Source organism: Sus scrofa, chromosome 2, assembly GCF_000003025.6.
Source record: "Sus scrofa isolate TJ Tabasco breed Duroc chromosome 2, Sscrofa11.1, whole genome shotgun sequence".
Lineage (NCBI taxonomy): Eukaryota > Metazoa > Chordata > Mammalia > Artiodactyla > Suidae > Sus > Sus scrofa.
Genome location: NC_010444.4, coordinates 151,455,074 through 151,470,229, shown reverse-complemented (window position 1 = coordinate 151,470,229; position 15,156 = coordinate 151,455,074). Strand labels below are relative to the sequence as shown.

General features: G+C 63.9%; 1 protein-coding gene across 3 annotated transcripts in view; it reads right to left on the bottom strand.

Annotated features, from left to right (window-relative positions):
- The window catches only part of NDST1 (N-deacetylase and N-sulfotransferase 1), a 91,985-nt gene that overhangs the window by 55,680 nt on the left and 21,149 nt on the right, over positions 1-15,156 (bottom strand). The window contains exon 1 of one of the 3 annotated variants that reach the window (XM_021085023.1): positions 7,305-7,909. The exons of 1 other annotated variant lie outside the window; for it this stretch is intronic. The gene's annotated coding sequence lies outside the window, so the exon portion shown is untranslated. Of the gene's footprint in view, positions 1-6,907; positions 7,003-7,304; positions 7,910-15,156 lie in introns of those variants that run through there. One more of the 3 variants, XM_021085024.1, reaches the window with a different exon arrangement.

The window sequence follows — 15,156 nt, the reverse complement described above, 5'->3', positions numbered from 1 at the left end:
GTGGGCAGCAATTACGTCCCCGCCATCCTTAAAGCTACGGAGACGCTAAAAAGCACGGGACGGAGGACAGCCACGGCCCCGAGCCCTCCTGGGCCACATCTGGTCCCTGTTTCCACACGTGCACACGCGGACCCCGGCCCAGCACTCTCTCCTCTGAAGCAAGAGCCATGCTCTGCCCTGACCCCAGCTGGCCCGTTCCTGGAACTGCCCCTGGCACCGACACAGCCTCTCACCTTCAAGCCCCCCCAGGCCTTCCTTCTTGGAGGGCCCCGCACCGGCCCCTGTCCCCCCCACGTGTGGTTCTGCTGGGTCCTGGCCCTGCAGCAAAGGCTTGTTTCCTGGGCAGGGCAAACTGTTAGCAGATGCGGCACCTGGGAGACAGGGCAGAAGGACACTGGGCCCCCACTGGGACCCCCGCATTTGCTGGGTGTCTGCTTAAGAGCCCAAAGAGAGAAGAGTTTCTGGAACTTTGACATGTGTCAAAGCTGCCTGAAGAACTTCAGACAGACTGCTGGCGGCCCTCCCCAAGCCCCGGTTCTGATTCGGGAGGTCTGGGGTAGGTCTGAATGTGCATTTCTAGGAAGTTCCCAGGCAATGCCGTCGCTACCAGGCCAGAGACCGACTTTGAGAACCAGTGACAAGCGACAGGCCAGTCAGGGTCAGCCGACACCCTGGTAGACGCAGCGGGAGGAGGGCACCCCGGCAGAGGCATGGCCTGAGCGACGGTCCGCGCGATGACACTCGCTGCGCGGCCCCGGGCCCTGCCCAGGCAGGCACCGCACACCTGCGGCGAACCACCACCCGGACCTGTCCGGACAGGCTGACGGATCCCGGGCCAGCCCGGGGGTGAGGAGAAGCCACGCCAGGCCTGGTGCAGCCAGACCTCGGGTGTGAACGAGGCCGAGTCCCCACCACTGGCGACCCGGCCGACCCCAGGGCTCTGCTCCACGTCCAGACTCGGCGCTGGCCGGCGCCTCACACGTCAGCTCCCCCTGACCAGAGCAGCCCCCAGGAGCCACAGGACCCCTCCAGGCCGAGCCATCCACCTGCTGGGCCCTCGCTGCCGCACCTGCAAGGAGGGGTGACGGCAGTGCCCACCTCCTCCCGCTGTCGGGAGGATGACAGGGAGCTCCCCGGGTGACGACACCAACCCCGACCGAGGGGCTCTGAGCCTGGACTAAGCCCCTACCCACACCACATATGAATGCAGGGAGCCAGGGGCAATGACCATGCCCCTGCCCAGATGCAGACACCAACGGCCCACGAACAGGAGCTGGACCCAGATCACCCTGCTCCAGCGCCTTGTTCCCAGCCTCTCTGTCCTGCATCCCCGTCACCTGCTCTGAGATCGGCCCAGGTCACCTCTCCCGGCTACCACTTTCTCCCCATTCTGGGGCTCAGGCAGGCTGCAGCCCATAGCGCCCAGGGCCCAGGGCGTGGGTCTCGAGGGCAGCTGTGGGGCCTGCTAGCCAGGCCAACTCATCTGGCCCCAGTTTTTTTAGTACTAACTCATTTGTCTATTTGCTTTTCAGGGCTGCACCTGCGGCACATAGACGTTCCCAGGCTAGGGGTTTAATCAGAGCTGCAGCAGGTGGCAGACTGACGCCACAGCTCACGGCAGTGCCCAATCCTTAAGCCACTGAGTGAGGCCAGGGATCGAACCTGCGTCCTCATGGATGCTACTCGGCTTCATGAGTGCAGAGCCACGACGCGAACTCCCAGCACCGGTTTTAGACGCCACTTCCCACAGCCACCAGGGAGGAGGCTGGGACCACAGAACTGGCAGCACCTTAGCTTGATGAAAGAAGGCAAGAGGAAAAACAGGTGTGACTGAGGGAGAAGATCCTGCCAGGCTTCCTGGCTGAGACGGGCGGCTCCCACAGCCCGTGCGGACCGCCCGCTCTCCGGGACCCGGTTTCACCTGCACACGCCTCCTCAAGCCCTCAGACAGCGAGTTTAGAAACTCAATCTCGGAGTTCCCATCGTGGCACAGTGGAAACGAACCCAACTAGGAACCATGAGGTTGTGGGTTCAATCCCTGGCCTCGCTCAGTGGGTTCGGGATCCGGCGGCGTTGCCGTGAGCTGTGATGCAGGCGGCAGACGCGGCCTGGATCCCATGTTGCTGTGGTGGAGGCTGGCGGCTGCAGCTCCGATTCGACCCCTAGCCTGGGAACCTCCACATGCCATGGGTGCGGCCCTAAAAAAACAAAAGAAAAAAGAAAGAAAGAAAGAAAGAAACTCAATCTCCAGAGAGTCTTCCCTCTGTGTCTCGAAGGGCAGATCGGCTCCCAAGTACCGACAACAATCACGACACCGCTGCGATCTCAGACCAGCTCCTACTGACCGGCCCTTACAACGGGTCGGGTCGGGTCGGGCCACCCCGTCTCTGAGCAAAAGAGGACTAACCCTACCCTCAGTTTGCAGCTGAGGAAAACGCGCCCTGAGAAATTTAGGGGATTTGATGTCAGGTGCGAACCCAGGACTTCTAACTCCACTCCGCAATGCTGCCCACCCCCAGGGGGACAGAAATGGCCCCCCGACAGCCACTGCCTCCAGAGCACGGAGCCCCAAGGAGACGAGACAGGTCCCTGAGGAAGCAGGATTCAGAGCAGGTGTGCGAAGGAGCCCGCAGAGGCCCAGACGCCAGGCTCCGCTGGTGGGAAGCAGGGAGTCGGCAGCGCCCGCTCTGCGGCATCAGGAAGCAGTCACACCGGAGCTGGGCAGGATTTCCGGGTGGGCGAGGGGCAGCACCCTCACCGTGGGAGAGAAGAGGCGGGTCCCTGGGGCCACACGGCAGGCCACCCCCCTCAGCTGCCCTCGTTTGCAAGGCGCATTTTAAATGATATTAGTTGCATCTGTATCAATACATAAAAGAGGCAGGAATGAAAAAGGCCAGGAGGCAACTCACACAAACCCTCATCTAGAGAAGAGCCTTGGGCCCCTCTGTGACTCCTTGGGACACAGACTAGCTTTAGTCCGGAGGCTGCCGAGTCCAAGACACCCACACCCACCCCTCCCGCCAAGCTCCCCACCTCCAAGCTGAAGCTGCTGGGCAGAGCTTTACGACAGCCCCCCAGGCAGGAGAAGGCGCCTTTGCGGAGACCCCCTGAGGCCAGGAGACCCTGCTTTAACCTCCCATGAGGGGTTAGAGCAGGTCCCCACACCCCACCTGCCCCGTCCTTCTCACCCCTCACTTTCAAGCCTGCCAGCCCTTCCCGCCAACTCCACGGATTCAGCGAGAGGCAGGATTCAGCCTTCTTTCCTTACGTTGGAGGAGAGAGAGAATGGACCCATTCCACAGACGGGAAAGGGAAGGCACAGGCTGCTGGTCCTCTGTGGAAACACGGGCCCTGGCGGCCCGGCTTTGGCAGCCGACCCAGCAGTGCCGAGGGGCTCGCCCAGGCGCACAGGAAGGGGCAGCTCCGAAACACTACCCGGAAAACGGAGTGGAAGTGGGCCGAGCACCAGCCCGCACGCTGAGGTGCTCTGGTGAAAAGGAAACCGAAAGAGGGCCCCCGGGCCGGCCTCCCCATCCTGGGCTCTCTGACTCCATCCTCTTTGCATATACCTCGCACACAGCTTACTCCCCTGTTGGCTTCCACGCCACCCACGGGGCGGCCTTTGCCGTTGAGAGCCGCCCAGGACGAGGCTATGCCCTCTGCCCACCAATAGCCCTGCCGGGAACAGAGCGGCAACACGGCCACCTAAGGGTCCTTCCCCGAACACCACTGATGACGACCCCCTCGCCAAGGCACGGACCAGGTCCTGCACCCCCTCCTTCCCTCTGAGGCCTGTGGCCTGAGCTGCTCCGGGACCAGCCTTCTGCTGGGGCACCATCAGCATCCCATCTGAGCTGGTTGCAACCCCGCCCGTCTTGCCACTACCTTGGATCAAGGGACCCCTGAGAGGAGCAGCCCAAGTGAGCGGGGCCAGCCTGGCCCTGGCTGCCAACGCAGTTCTCGAAGCGGCTCCACGTGCCCATCTGGGGGCGGGACGGGGTTGGGCGTGAGCAGTGGGGGTGGCCGCGCGGCTCCGCGGCTCCTCCGTAGGCACCGACTCAAGGCGCTGCTTACAACCCTCTGTCCTCCGCACCAGCCACAGAACAAAACCCAAACTTCTGAGCAGGACACAGCAAGCTCCCGACCCGGTCTCACCTCCCACCGGCCCTGTTCCCACGGACTGCACCCTCACCGCCGCCTCCTCCCCAGGAAGCCCTGCCGACGCCGTAGTAGCCGGAAGAGCTTCTCCCTCCGCTGACCATCCAAAGCCCATCCAGCACGGGTCCCACCCGCCTCTCTGCCGTCACCTGAGCCTCGCCGTCCCTCCGCCAGCAGCTCGGCAGCTCCTCCAGGCAGAAAGCAGGACCTCCGTCCACTCCACGCGCCCCAGCACCGCCTCCGCGGACACTTTCCGCACGTATTTAACAAATTACCCCAAGGTTCCGTCTCAAGGAGAGAATGTGCATGGCCTCCAAACAGCCCAGATGTCTCAAGCCATGCCCCAAACCGAATTCAGGCCAGCAGGAGTCTGCCCAGTCTCTAGGGACTTGCAGGCCTGGCGTTTACCCCAAAGAATGGAAGACGGGCCAAGCAGGTCCAAAGCCAAGGGCAGACGGAGCTCTGCGCTGCTGAGACCAAGTCCACGTCGAAGTCTCCCACACGCAGCGTTTCTCAGCTGGCCCCCGGGTCAGGCTCCAGCCTGGGACTGCATCCTCTTAACCGCAGCCCCAGTTTGTGACTGGACGACTGTTCTTCGCTTGCCCCTTGCGATGGGAGACTCACTGCGCACCTCTGCCTTCTAGCTGGCTCCTCCTCCCTCGCCTTGGCGTCCCCTGCTCTGGTCACAGACAGGGTGGGGGCAGGGGATCTGACCACACACCACCCCTCAGGACTCTTCAGCTTTTCGGCTCCTCCGCTCCTTCCCCCACATTTCTGAGTCCCGTCAAGGTCCAGCTAAGCAGTGGGATTCCCACTCTCGTTCACCACAAACTGGCAGGGACCTGTCAGCCCAGGGCCCAGGAAAAGCCTGCAGATGCCGTCAGAGCAGCTGGAGCCCCCAAGCGCAAAGCCTTCTCCCCCAAACACTTCTTTCACTCGCTACTCGCACCCATTTTTTAAAATGTCATTTACTACCTGGCAATCTGTTTCCCATTTTTTAAGAAATTACTCAAGGCCTCCACCCCAGAGCCTGATCCACAGTCCCGAGATGGCACCTCCGCTAAAAGACCAAGACCGGGCCGGCGCAGGGCACCAAGATGCGTCAAAGTCTGGGCCACCCAGGCTCCCCCCCAGGCTCCTGCCCGAGGGCCTACCGTGTGCCCTGGGCTCAGAAACTCGTGAACTCATGCATCTCCCATGAGGATTCTGCCATCGAAAACCCGGGCTCAAAGTCCACCTTCCCTCTGTCCTCAAGAACCCCTGGGGCTGGGGCACCTGGAGCGGCCACTGCTTTGCAATGAGCACCCTGCCGCCAGTCACACCAGAGGAGCCCTGGAACGTGAACCCCTTGGCCTTAGGTCTCTCGTCACCCCCGCCCAGGACTGCTTCTGGCCCTGCCTCTGCCCCCTGCTGATCTGACAGTGACCTGGTCTGAATGGAGCTGAAAGGCTCTGCAGTCCCCTGGGTGCTGGGAGAGGCCTGTTGACAAAGCCACCAGCTGTCCCCAGCCAGAGGGGGCCCCTCCCTGCACCACTCGCAGTACAAGAGCATTCCTGCCACGGACACGGCCAGCGACAGAACTTGGAGCGTCACGAGTGCCAGGCCCAGGCTCCACTGCCCCCTAAGACGAGAGCCAGAGCAGAACCCCTTGGCCCGCGCCAGCGCCTGGCCGAAGGAGCATCACCTGGGGATGAGGGTAAAGCGAAGGGGCTGGAGCTTCCTAATTCCCACAGAAAAGGACCCCACGAGCCCTGTGGCAGCAGGACCTCAAAGAGCCCTGCAGGGACTCGGGCTGGGGGGAGGAGGCTCCAACCCAAGCTCCACCATGTTGCACCCGCGGGGCCTTCAGGCTCCGTGCCTCAGCCCCCTCTGTAAGAGGCGGCTAAGAGAACACAGGAGAATTAAATGAGATAATGCAGGCCAAGCAATTAGCCCAGGGCCTGGCGCGGGGAAAACGGGCAGCAAATACTTGTTGAATACAAACAGGCCACCATTTACCAAGGTAACCGCGGGTTCTCATTGCACCCTCCAATTGTGCCCATTTTCCAGGTGAGGAAACTAAGGCAAGGGCCGCTAAGGAAGGAGCCCAAGGTGACAGACACCCAGGTCAGCCTGACCCCCGACCCGGGGACTCCAAACGCTCTGGGCGAGGCGGCACCGCACCGAGTGTGATGCGGCTTCTGAGCCGCGCGGCTCCTCCCGACCCGGAGGCTCGGACGTGCGCAAGAGCCCGGAGGCCGGTCCCCCGTCCCCGGGGCCCGGGCGGCCCCGTCCGCCCCCTCCTCACCCGCTCCCAGAGCGGCACAGGGCCGCGACCCAGCGGGGCTCTCCTGCCCGCAGGACCGGGGGGGAGGAGGAGGGGCGCCAGCGACCAGGCCAATCTCGGCCGCGAGCAAACCGGTCCGGCCGCCTGCCCCCGCCCGCCGCGGCCCGGCCTCCACCCCTCCCGCCGCAGACAAAAGTTTGCCCTGTGCGGGGGCGGGGGCGGGGGCGCGGGCATTCCTCGCGAGTGACATTATCCGTGACCTCCAGCTGCCGCGCTGCCCTCCCGGCACCCCGGGCCCCGCGGCCCCCGCCCGCTTTGTCCTCCCGCCCCGCGCGGGGCCCGGCCCGGCCGACTCTCCCCGCCCGGCGCCCGCCCGGCGCCCGCCCGCACCAAACTTGCGCGGCCGGCGGCTCGGGCCCCGCGCGGCCTGCACGCCCGGCGCGGCAACAGGGGACGGGCCGGCCCGGCCTCCCGGCTCCTTACCTGCCCCGGCGGGGCACCACCCCGGAGGAGCCGCCGCCGCCGCCGCCGCCTCCCGCGCCCCCGGCCGTGCGTGCGCCGCGGGGCCCCGGCCCGGGCCGCGTTAACCCCTTCGCGGCCGCCTCCCGCCGCTCCCACCCCGCTCCACGCCGCCGCCGCCGCCGCCGCCGCCGCCCCGCCTCCCGCTCGCTCTCCGCCCCCGCCCCCGCCCCCGCCCCGGCGCCCAGCCCCCAGTCCCCGCCCGGCACGGCGCCGGGGCCGCGCGCAGCCCCCCCCACCCCCACCCCGCGGCAGGAGGTGGGGGTCGCCCCGACGACCGGAGGGCTCGCGGAGGGGCGAGCCCGCCCTGCGAGGGCCCCCCAGCCAGTTTCCCCTTAGCCGCTCGGGCCCCTGCGCCTACCTCCCCGAATCGCAGCGGTGGGAGCAGGGTTCGATCCCGTGATGGAGCGTGGGTGCCGGCCGGAGATCGGCTCGGGAGGCCCGGGCGGCGGGCGGCAGGCGGGCGGGCGGGCGGCAAGCACCCCGGGGCGGGGGCCGGGGCGGGACCGGGCGCTGCTCTCCGGGCTGGGTTTCTCGGCTTCCACCCGGATTCTCCCTCGGCTCTCCCGGCCGATTCGGTGCTGCTCGGCGACCACGTGACGCGGGCTGCCTTTGACCCCAGGCTCGGAGCGGGTAGGGGGCGGGGGCCGGAGGGGGTGTCCGATGCGGGACCCAAGAGGGCCCGGAGCAGCTGCCGGCAGGCCCGGAGGCGGTGACCCCGGGGAAACAAAGCCCGGGGGAAGCCAACAAGTTATCCGGGGTCAAAGAGGGAACAGCGCTGGGGGTCGAACGGGCTGCAGAGGGACGGAGGGAGACAAAGACCCGCGGCCGCCCTTCCTCCGCGGGCCCTGGGAGCGCCCTGGCCGGCTGAGGGGGCCTGCTGTCTGCTGCCCCTGGGCCTGGGACAAGCCTCGAGGGCCTGCTCAGACGGCTCCCCAGCACTCCGCTGGGGTGACCCTCCTGAGCAGGCCTTCCTGGCACCCCTCGGCCCTCACCCTGGAAAACCCCTTCATTTCCTTTATGGTGATTGGCTGGCTCACTTTCAGATTTCCTTGTTGGCTAGAATGTCATGTCCCCCAACAGGTTGTTCCCAGCTGAGTCCCCAGCGTCTGGCACATGACAGGCAGATGACACTGCCTAGCTCCTCTCCCACGAGCCTCAGTGTCCCACCCGAGTGCTGTTTCCCCCATCTCACCGACCCGGCAAATCAGGCAAGATCACCGCTCATCCCCATTAAACAGATGAAGACAGTGAGGCCTAGAAAGACCAGGTGGTTCTCTGAAGCGGCTGAGCGCCCCAGCCTGCACTCGCATCTGCCGGTGCCAAGGCCGGCTTTTCCCGTCCATGAGCCTGCCTGTGAAGGGGGGCTGGATCCCGAGTTCGCTGGTTGGTGAGTGAGCCAAAAGGAGCTTGCTAAGTTCGCAAGTCCCCCAGGCTCTTCCCCTAGAGATCCTGAGTCTGGGGGCCTGGGGCAAAGCCCGCACGCTTGTAAAACTGAGGACCTTCAGAGGTTCAGGAGGAACTCGCTGTGGGAGCAAAGCTTAAAAATCCATGTGAGGAGTTCCTGCTGTGGTTCAGCAGGTTGAGGACGCAAGAGGGTCTCTGTGAGGATGCGGGTTTGATCCCGGACCTCACGCAGTGGGTGAAGGAGCTTGGGTTGCTGTGGCTGTGGCGTAGGCCGGCAGCTACAGCTTCGCTTCGACCCCTAGCCTGGGACCCTCCGTGTGCCGCAGGTGTGGCTGTTATATATATAAACACATACACGAGCAACCAAAGCAGAGCCAAGAGAGGTAGAGAAGCCAAGCATGACCCGTGAGAGTAAGAGAGACTCGCCCCGCTTCCCCTAAAGCACAGCCTCCCTGTGCTGAGGGCAGGGGGTCACACCTCAGCGGGAAAGATACCGAGACCCGAGCAAGGTGTGATGCTGGGCCTGGACCAGGCCCTGACCTCCCGGCGAGCTCCCAGGACAGTCAGTAGGACCAAGCCTGAGGGTGGCGACCACAGGCCCAACCTGCAGGCCGTGTTCAACTTCCTTCTGACTTCCTAGCACATCCTCCAGCCGATGCCACCGGCCTGGCCCGGAAATCGGCATCCATCAGCAAAGTCTCCTGCATAATCCATGCTCCTGGGAGCCACAACCTAAAGTCCTTGAGGTTCCTGTTAGGGTTCAGCGGCTTAAGAACCCACCACAGGGAGTTCCCTGGTGGCGCAGTGGTAATGAGCCCGACTAGTATCCATGAGGACGTGGATTTGATCCCTGGCCTCACTCAGTGGGTTAAGGAGCCGGCGTTGCCATGAGCTGTGGTGTTGGTTGCAGACGTGGCTCCGATCCTGCGTGGCTGTGGCTGTGGTGTAGGCCGGCAGCTGCAGCTCCGATTGGACCCCTAGCCTGGGAACCTCCATATGCCGTGGGTGCGGCCCTAAAAAAACAAAGAACCTGACTAGTATCCATGAGGATGCGGGTTTGATCCCTGGCCTCACTCAGTGGGTTAAGGAACTGTTATGAGAGCTGCAGTGTCGGGCATAGACGCAGCTCAGATATGGCTGTGGCTGTGGCCAGCAGCTGCAGCTCTGAGTCACATCCTAGCCTGAGAACGTCCATGTACCGCAGGTGTGGCCCTAAAAAGGAAAAAAAAACCTACCGCCACCACACGATCTAAAATCACGGACTTTGGTCTGGGTCTTGGGCCGGTTTCAGAAGCCCCTACAACCGTATCGCGCTCGCCTCTGCCCTGGAAGGCCGTTTTCATCCGCACGAGGTCCTGAGGGCATCTTCTCTGTGCCAGGCACCGTGCACGTGGTGACCGAGCACAGGGTTGAAAGGGACACGGGTCTTCACGCTCAGGAAGGGTCCCGGCCCGTACAGAGAAGCTCTGCACGTGGTCGGGAGGCCGGGAGAGCTGTGGGCCTGCCGGGAGGCCCCAGGTGAGGGCTGTGGCCACAACCAGAGGGGGCAGATCAAGGGAACCTGAGGGCAGGCGGCCTCTGAGCAAGATCTGGAGGGCCCAGAGGGGATGGGGTGTGGAGGTGGGCGCTCCTGGCACAAGGAACAACCTGTCAAGGGCCGTGCAAAGCAAAGCGTGCAGGAAAAGCCGGGTGTTGCACGGTGGGGTGGGGGTGGGGCAGGGGAGGGAGGAGGGAGCAGGAAGGAAGGAAGGAGCAGGAAAACTGGAGGGTGGGTCAGGAGCAGTGCAGGGGCAACCTTCGGCGACAGGCCGGTGGACGGGACACGGCGGAGGGCCAGGTGGAGTGAGAAGGGCTAGGCGGGTGAAGGCGGTGGCCGGGGCTGCGGCGAGGGTGGAGGGCAGCGGAGGCCCGTCGGGGCACAGAGCCTCCCTCTGCCCAAGCGGAGCGAGAGCCAGCATCTCGCAGACGGGCTGCAGCCGGGGCGGGGGGACGGGGAGAGCGGGGCTGACCGCCCCCCCACCCGTGCCAGCTCTTTCTGGGCTTTTCAGGTCTTCAGTGCTGCTGTTCACCAAGCTGGGCCCAGGGCCTCCGGCACACTGGCCTCAGAGCCTGTGAAGGGGCGAGGCTCAGGCCCCACCCAGGATCCAGGGCCTCTGTGGGTCTGGGCGAAGCCGAGGGCTCGGGAGGCTGGCGAAATGCCCTGCTCCTCATCCCCGGCCCCCCCCCCCACACACCTCCCAGAGCTTTGGGGACCGTTTTTGTGCTGGCAACTCCCCCGGCTCAACCCAAGCGTCCTCCCCCCTGCCCACAGGACGTGCTCCTTGGCTGCCCCGAGGTCCCCTCTGTCCAGCTTCACGAGTCAAAGGCTGAAGTCGTGCCCCTCCACCCAAACCTGCTTCTTCCCTTCTCATCTCATCCCAGCCACGTGTCCGTCTGGACACCTCCCGCCAGCCCCTTATCCCCACGGCCCATCCATCAGCCAGTTCCACTGGTTCTTACTCCAGGGTTTTTTCCCTAACCCAGCCCCGTCCCTTCCTCTCATCAGCGCCAGGCCAGGGCCAGCCCCCACCCTGCCTCCATCCCGGCCCGTGTGAACCGCCTCTGCTGCTCTCTTCCCTCCTGCTCTGTCTCCTCCAGTGCAACCTCCTCAGGCCCGTGTCTTCCTTCCTTCCTTCAGGCGGCACCCGCAGCACATGGAGGGTCCCAGGCTAGGGGTCCAGTCGGATCTGCAGTCGCCGGCCTACGCCACAGCCACGGCAACGCCAGATCCTTAATCCTCTCGGCGAGGCCAGGGCCTGGAGCCACATCTTCAGAAACGGATGCTGGTCAGATTCTTCACCCACTGAGCCACAGCGGGAACTCCCATCGCTTCTTCCTAAAACCACCAATGGCTTCCCACTGCTCTCCGGCTAAACCCCCCCGTGTGGCGAGGCTCCTCTTGTGCTGCACGGCCTCACCATCGCCTGGCTAAGCGCTCCTTCGGCGTGTGGACGGCCCAGGTTTAGATGCCGGCTCTGCCGTTTCCCAGCTGTGTGACTGTGCTCAGCTCTCAAGGGGGATGATAACAGCCCGGACGTCACGGGGCCGTCGCGGGAATTAGCGTCGAACACGGAAAACACTCAGAGTGGTGTCTGTCGCAGAATAAGCACTACCAACGTGTCTGCTAAGTGGTTAATTTCCATCCTTTGGGCATCAGGTTAAATTTAACTCCCCCCGGGCCTTCTCTGTGTTCCGGTCCGGACCACGGCCTGGCCGGGGCATCCCAGTCCCTCCTCCTCGTCCTCGGGGCACCTGTGGTGGCCTTGCTGGAGCGGGACGCCAGGTGTGGGCAGGCCCGCATGGGTCTGGGCCACAGGCGGCTCCAGAGCCCTGGACGGCGCTGGGCCCGCACGTACCGCTAACTGGACAGGTCAGTGAGCCCAGAAGGGGCTCGGAAAGCAGAGAACACTGTCCGCCGCCCCCGCGCAAGGGGCCCGTCCCTGGCGCGTCGCTCCTCCCTTCGTCTGACCGGCCGAGCGCCTCTCCTGGTCCTCCTCCCGCCACCCTGCGGGGCAGGGGAAGCAGAGGGACAGCGTCCAACAGACGGGGTGTGGCCCCCGTCGCCAAGGGACGATAAGGCTCCGGCAGAGACCAACCGGTGACCGCATCCGAAGGCGTGGGAGGCGCCCGGCCAGCGGTCTCGCGGACAGACGGACCGACGGACAGACGCCCTTGCCGGCTCCACCCCCACGCCCGGGTCCTAGCGGGTTTTCCGTCCATCGCGAAGGGCAGGTCCGGTGCCAAGGGCACCAAGGCCACCCCGGCCCTGCCTGGAGACCTCCTGTGCAGCTCGAAGGCCTCGCTCAGGCAGCAGCCCCTCCCGGAAGCCCCCCCGCTCCGGCGCCGGCCTCCGCCCGGGCCTCGCTCCCGCCCCAGGGATGTCCCGGGACGGCGGTGGTGGGACCGGCCGGAGACTCCAAGTTCCATGTCACCCGCGTCTCCAAAAAAGTAAAAGGTGACTCCGAGAATGTGTAACTACATGTGATTTCATGTTTGAACTTCAGCGGAGGCAGAAAATAGCCCCTGTCAGACCACACGAGCGGACGCGGGCTTTGCAGAAGCTGCCGTAATTACGGTGCTGCCGTAATTACCGACGGCGCGGGCCTCCCGGTGCGGCGGCCTCCTCTCTCCCCCTCCCTCTCTCCCCCTCCCTCTCACACACACACTGTCACACACACTGTCACACACACACACCCTCCCTCTCACACACACTCTCACACCCTCTCACACACACCCTCTCTCTCACACTGTCACACACACACACCCTCTCTCTTACACACACACCCTCTCACACACACACACCCCTCTCTCACACACACTATCACACCCTCACACACACCGTCTCTCACACACACACACACCCTCACACACACGCCTCTCTCACACACCCTCACACACACACCCTCTCGCACACACGCACACACACTCTGTCACACACACACACACCCTCACACACACACCCTCTCATACTCACACACATGCCTCTCACCCTCTCACACACACACGCTCACACACACACACGCCTTTCTCACACACACCTCACACACACCCCTCTCAGACACACACTGTCACACCCTCTCACACACACCCTCTCTCTCACACACTGTCACACACACCCTCTCTCTTTCACACACACACTGTCACACCCTCTCACACACACCCTCTCACACACACACCCCTCTCACACACACTATCACACCCTCACACACACACACCCTCTCTCACACACTGTCACACACACACCGTCTCTCTCACACACCCTCACACACTCACGCACACACACCCTCTCGCACACACGCACACACACTCTGTCACACATATACACTCTCACACACACCCCTCTCTCACACACACCTCACACACACCCCTCTCACACACACACCCTCTCTCCCTCAAACACACACACGCACCTCTTTCTCACACACACACACCCTCTCACACACACCCTCTCACACATACCCTCTCTCACACACCCCTCTCCCTCTCTCACACACACACACCCTCACACTCTCATGCACACACACTCTGTCACACACATACACTCACACACCCTCACACACACTCTCATACACACACATGCCTCTCTCTCACACACACTCACACCCTCTCACACACACACCCTCTCTCTCCCTCTCACACACACACACACACGCACCTCTTTCTCACACACCCTCTCACACACACGCCTCTCTCACACAACCCTCACACACACACCTCTCTCAGGCACACACGCACACACGCCTCACTCACACTCTCACACACACACACCTCTCACCCTCACACACACACCTCTCACACCCTCACACACCTCTCACGCACACACACACACACACACACGCCTCACACCCTCACACCCCTCTCACACACACTCTCACACTCACACACGCGCCTCTCACACACACCTCTCACGCACACACACTCACTCTCACACACACACCCCATGTTCGAGGACAGGGTCTGTTCGCTCCCCGCAGCCGTCCGCTACACAAATGAAGGAGAAACATCCGTGAAATGGGAAGCTACCCACGCCCCAGATGGACGGAAAACAACCAAAGGCTGTCTGCGGGGGGAACGGGGGCCGCGAGCGGCAAGGCGTCCCTCGGTCAGGGGCTGCTCCCCGCTCTCTGCCCCTCGCAGCCCCCCCGGGCCCCGGCGGCAGAGGCAGAAGAGGCTTCAAAGCCGGTCCACCCACAGCAAAGGCAGAGCCCGCGTCACCGTTCATGCCGACCCGCAGTCCCCGAGCTGCGAGTCAGCAACGCGCAAGACGCCTGGGTTCCGGGGCCTCCCCGCCGCCCCGCCGGGGCTGTGCACGGAGCAGTCCCACCTCTGGGGCCAGAGCAGGGAAGGACCCGCGGCCCGTCCCTTCCTCGGGCAGCGTCCGCCTGGGCCTCCACAGCATCCTCCTCCCGCGGCGTCGCCCGACTCCCGTGGACTCCACGACATCCTGCCCTTTTCTGTTTGTTTTTTGTTTTGTCTTTTCGGGGCCGCACCCGCGGCACGTGGCGGTTCCCAGGCTAGGGGTCGAATCGGAGCTGCAGCCGCCCGCCGGCACCACAGCCGCAGCCACGCCAGATCCGAGCCGCGTCTGCCACCTGCACCACAGCTCGTGGCAACGCTGGATCCTTAACCCGCCGAGCGAGGCCAGGGATCGAACTCGCGTCCTCGTGGATGCTGACCCACAGTGGGAACTCCCAACACGACGTCCTGCTTCTCAGAGGGGAGACTTTTCATCTCCGTTTTCAGGAGGAGGAAATGAAGGAGCCGAGGGAGCCCAACCCACGTCCGCCCCCCGCCCGCCTCCTCCCAGGTCCCAGGAGGGTTCAACTTGACCCGAGAACCGGGAACCGGGTTGGAGGATGAAGGATCCTGAGACTCCTCACGCAGAGAAGATAATGGCTTCCGTGAACAAACGCAACTCAGCTAAGTTCCCTTTTTACTGCGTCCATTGTGATGCAGCAATTATAACCCAGCCGAAGAAAAACACTCCCCAGCACTTGCGGTCTCTGAATGAGACGACAGGCTCCAAGGGCTCGGAGGCGGCAGGGCCCAGGGCCCAGGGCCCGGCTCCAGGCGCCCGGGGCAGAAGCCGAGGCCACGCGGGATGGCCCTTCCCAAACCTCTCAAGGCCTTGTCCTTGCCCTCACCCCAGGCCAGCTCCCATCCGCTCCTCCTGCAGCAGCCTCCTTATGCTTCCGTTTTCTTCACCGGGTCAGCAAGAGTTAAATACTTTTTTTTTTTTTTGCTTTTTAGAGCTGTGCCTGCAGCAC